General features: G+C 40.8%; 1 long non-coding RNA gene across 1 annotated transcript; it reads right to left on the bottom strand.

Annotated features, from left to right (window-relative positions):
- Positions 1-1510: 1510 nt before the first annotated feature.
- Positions 1511-3645, bottom strand: LOC150060662 (uncharacterized). Its single transcript, XR_016536144.1, has 3 exons — positions 3552-3645; positions 2273-2437; positions 1511-1746 (listed from the first exon to the last, which is right to left on the bottom strand). It is a non-coding gene; the product is annotated as an uncharacterized LOC150060662 (long non-coding RNA).
- Positions 3646-5215: the final 1570 nt, after the last annotated feature.

Genomic DNA, 5215 nt, shown 5'->3' with positions numbered 1-5215 from the left:
AGCTTCCTTGTGCCTGCAACTTGGTCTGGCTCCTATAATTTAATATCATAATATGTACATAAAATGGTTTTCCTATACATACAAATTGTCTTCGATTGGTAAGCTTCATTCTGTTGCAGTGATCAAGATATATGTGCAAGGGTGTTCCTTCTAGTAGCTGACTTTTCTACAATGGAAGTTCTTGAATGGGAGTAATGTGGAAAAGGAGGGGGGTAGAAGGAAATTTTCTGTCTGCCTGTTTCCTTTTAAATGATCTCTAATAACTTTTGCCTCCAGTAGCCTCCCAGGGTTTCCCGTATGTTTTTTTTAATGTAAATTCTGAGATGGGTCCTGTCCAGAGGCACTGCTACCTAATAGCCAGAGACCAAACCTGTGCATGAATTCCTTCCTGGCTTTCTTGCTCTGCCCCCTTCCTCTCATCCTCGTTCAGACTCTGTGTTGCCTCCAGGTTCATAAGGAATGACACATGACTTATCTCCAGGTATATATTTCACCATCCGTAAAATAGTTAGGATTATACTCCACCCAATGCATCCTCAGTACTACAAGGTTCGTTTTTGAAGTGTACTGATCCCAGGTTGATAAGGAGGCATTCCCCAGGATCAAGAGATTTGAATTTCAGTCAGAAGGAGCAATCAACCCTGGCCTGTTGCCCTGATGAAACATATTTTTTTTCTATCATAGAGGCAATTTTAAATGGGATTAATAATGCTGCCTTTTAAATTGAGGTTGAAAACAAATGCATGAATTTGAATTTAATTTTAGAGATCATCTGGTCTTGGGAGTATAGAGAATCCCATCAAGATAAAAAGTTTGGGCTGGAAGTTTGGCCAAGTGGTAGAGTGCTTGCCTAAGATGTACAAAGACCAGGGTTTGATTCTTCAGTCCCACATACACAGAAAAAGCTGGAGGTGGTGCTGAGGCTCAAGTGGTAGAGTTCCAGCCTTGAGAAAGCCCAAGGACAGTGCTCAGGCCCTGAGTTCAAGCCCAGGACTGGCAAAAAAAAAAGATAAAAAGTTTTTCCTAACATCATGGAGCTATTTGGCAGTGTAGCTGTTGAAATAAGTAACTGGGCTCCTGGTTTAGTGCCCTTTAGACAGCTGGACAGCAGGTCCTTTTAGGATGCTCAAGAGCACGGGGAGAAGAAAAATAAAAATAAAAATAAAATAAAAAAGTAAAATAAAAATTTACAAAAAAGGAGTATGGGGAGGGCAGGAGAGGCCTCATTTGGATTTCTAAGCCTCAGTGACTCAAGACAGGCAGAAATATACCTGAAGCCTTCCTTTTTTCAGCTGTGTAATGGGGCTGAGAGTTTGCTGCCTTACATGAGTTCCAGCTAATTTGCATAGGAGAAAGAAATAACTGTTCGGATGGCAGCTCCCAAAGTGGAAGAGTTATGCAAGAATTCCTGAGACCTGTCATATATGTTTCAGATTTCAAGAGTATAACAGCTATTATAAGAGAAATGAGAAGAAAACAGTGACAGGAAAAAGAGATAAGAGACTATCAATCATCCTCACCTTACAGCTTTATTTGAGGTCAGTATGGCAGGTAAATGGGTGAATGACTTTGATCATATATTTGTTCAGTTATTTCTTGGCTCCCACTGGTTACAGTTCAAAGTAACATCATTCCATCATGTATTATTTTCCTCATTCCCCGCCTCCCGAGTAGAAAGCTCCAGAAGGGTGCAGTGATTTCCCAACGACATAAACTTTTCCAAAGACTCGGAGAGCCAAAGTCAACCTGGTGAGAAAACAAAGAAAATACTAAAATAACATTGAGGGCAGAGGCCCCTGTGGAACCTGCCAAAAAAAGATATGAAGTTTGATTAGAATAATTATTTTAATTGAATTATCATTTTAAATCAATTAAAGGGAAGGATTTCAATGGAAGGATGCCAAATCCTCGGCATGGGATCCATTTGTTGAGCAGTGTGTTGAGAGACTGAATGATACGCATGATTGCCGGGTATACTTGTGCTCTCTTTAATAAACAACCCTCCCCCAGTCCCCCACCAGACCTCTCACAATTGATCTTCACACCCAGGGCCTGCAGACCTCGGCTCTGCTGAGCCCTGTAATGGGATAACTTGGGGTGATTATGTGGTTTAGTAAATATCCATAAATTAGGATCGTGTTTGAAGGCTGCCAATAACGACCTCAGTTTCCCAGTATCCCCCAGAGCAGTGAATTAATTTTAAGAGTTTGGAGCAAAGGCAAGAACAGAGAAGATTAGCTCCTTCTATTTCTCCCCTCCCGTAATTGGTCACCTTCCTGGTCCCTCCCGGGGCACTGGAAGTGTTTCAGGCAATCTCTAGGTCTCGACAATAATGCACTTCGAAAAGGAGGCTGATTACGTTGACTGAAATCCATCCTGGCAAAAGGCCTTCGCTGCAGCTGGTTCCATTTACATTTTGTATTTTTGGAGCTTGTGCCTGTTCCAGGGAGGGATAGGATAATTGATTTAAATCAAATTATGAAACGTGATACTCTGAATTCCTAAAATCATGTTTCCTGGCACTGCCTCTGGCTACGAAGCCTCGCAGGTACGGTGGAATGGGGCTGAAAGAGGCTCTCTCTCTCTCTCTCTCTCTCTCTCTCTCTCTCTCTCTCTCTCTCTCTCTCTCTCTCTCTCTCTTTCTCCTCCCTCTTTCTCTCTCTGTCTCTTGTCTCTGTCTGTCTGTCTGTCTCTCTCCCTCTCTCTCTCCTCCCTCTTTCTCTCTCTCAAATTGTGTATATGTGTGTATGTACATTGTATATGTGTGAATTCGTTCTCCTTTATTAGAGTCTAGCCTGGGGTCTTTGCCTGAAACCTTGAAGGTGAGAAGCAGCCATCACTTCGCTGCCATTCCTCACGCCAGCTATGGCCATTGCTTTTTTTTTCATATATTTTTCATTGTAATTAATAGAAGGGTTACATGATATTTGCCAGATAGATGGTGCATTAATTCCCATACATTGATACCCTTTCACATGTCTTGGTCCCCATTTCCCTCCCCCCCCACCTCCATCCCTCATCTTGTTTTCCCCCCTTCCCTATCCAATTTCAAATAACCAAATACAAAAATATCCGATATATCAGGTAACAAAGTGAGATACTGTAACAATATGAGATAACCAGGGACAGCAAAAGAGATGAGAGATAACATAGTACCTTAAGAACAACAATCATTCATTATATGGCTTATGTTTCTATCTCCTAGAGATCCTTTCATTTAGTGTCCTACTATATGACGGCCATTGCTTTTAACAGTGATTTTAAGTGGTTTCTCCACCTTCATCTCTTTGATCATGGAGCTGAAATTAAAGACTGTACAATAGTGTAAAATGACAAAGGAAATAGATGAGGACTCAGCGAAAGATGCTAATAATGTGAAGACTTCCCCGCCCCGTCACGCATTCATTTCCATTCGGAAAGACAATTTGCCTCCTAGATTTTAAAAGCTATTTTAGAACGGTTTCAAAATCAAGATCCTAATGTTGCTTTGCTCCCATCTGTAGCCTAAATTATTTGTAATTAAGTTAAATAGCTTCATATAAATAGTAGACCTCTGCAGTCAGGGGATGGTTGTTTCCCTGCACAGCCATGCTTTGTGAATTGTCAGTAGCAGCCATGTCTGCAAAGCGCCCTCCCCCACCCCCCCTGTTGTCTGGTGTTAGAACTCTGATGTGGAATTTGAGAAACCAATTATTACCTCACATATTGTGACCAACAAGAGGCTCTTGGACCGATCAGACCAATCAGATAACTGGATTCTAGTTGGACCTTGGCAGTGGACTACTTTTACAGCCTTCTGTAACATAATGGATCTCTTGGTGCCTCAGATACTTTATTTGTAAACGGAATATTATAATAATACCGACCATATAAGATAACTCATAAAGTACGGAGACCATTTCCTAGTACATCGTAAGGCTAACATTTCTAGTTTTGCATTTAGTAAAGAAAAAACATCCTACTGATTTATAAATTCTTGGAGTGTTTCCTGTGGTTTATGTGGGTGGCTTGGTAAGCTTTGCTGGGCAAGTATTCTCAAAGCTTCTTAACTGGTGCCAGCCCAGGGCTAGCTTAGGAGCATGGGACAGTCTTGTAACCTGTCAGATGACATTCAGTTTGGATCTCAGGATGGGGTGTAACCTCACTGAAGATTCAGGGAACTAAAAGGATGATGGGTCTTTTTAAAACTTCATTGGCCTTTATTTATAGGTAAGCTCATAAACCAAGATGACACTCTTTAGACCAGGAGTTAATTTCACACCAGTTGCCAGGCATAATAATTCATCCAGAAAAGCATGTGACTTATTTCTCCTTCTCTTCAACAAGTAACTATCTCAGGCTTGATTTTGCAAAGGCCCTATTTTGGGGGGGGGTGTGAGTCATAACTGTTGACTTTGTTGCTTTCTCCAGGGAGTCCAGACATCTTTGCTCAATCCTGCTCAAAACAGATGTTAATTGTTCCTAGTCAGAATGTCCATTTTGAAAGTGACATAAATATCATCAGCATAGCATCCATACTGCATTACGATTTTATTCAAGCTGTGCCCTGTTTGTATACATGGATTTCTATGAACTTGTCAGGTAGGAATGGATTCTGTTGAGTAATAACCACCTTTTGTGGCTCTAGACTATAGAGGTTTAAACCTTGCTTTTATTGTATGACCATTGCTGGTTGATGAAGGGGATTGGAAAAGTGTCTGTATTGTATTCATCATCTTGAAACTAGTTTGTCATCATGCCCCCTGGAAGGCAGCAAACTTTGCTGCATATTATCTTTACTCGCAGTTTTTTCCCCCCTCAGAACTAGTCAAATACCTTTACTATCTTTAGTAAGCCTTTGAAGAGCAATTCTACCCTGTGTCTGTGATGCAAGAGTTAAAAATACTTGGTGAAGAGCATTTATGATTACCATTGAATCTTAATTTTCTCCAGTTGATCTGTAAGATCTATTAATGCATCTATCAGTTCTCTGTTTTCCCCCAAATGTTTGAATGTATCATTTAATCAATTCCATTAAAAACAAACACAGCCCCTCAGAAGTCTCTGCATAGCTACTGCACAGTGGCCATAATGGAGACTTTCTTTACTATCCTTGTGGACTGGCCCTTCTGCTTTCTCGAACTCTTGAACTCCAAAAGTCTTTTTCATTCTTAGCTTAATACTTTTCATCCATGTTGGACCCTGGCATTCACTTCTAAGAAATGGTTTAGGAGCT

The sequence above is a fragment of the Megascapheus bottae genome, chromosome 7 (assembly GCF_031878675.1).
Source record: "Megascapheus bottae isolate mThoBot1 chromosome 7, mThoBot2.hap1, whole genome shotgun sequence".
Classification (NCBI taxonomy): domain Eukaryota; kingdom Metazoa; phylum Chordata; class Mammalia; order Rodentia; family Geomyidae; genus Megascapheus; species Megascapheus bottae.
Note: the sequence above shows the minus strand (reverse complement) of the source record. Positions and strands in the feature narration are given on the sequence as shown.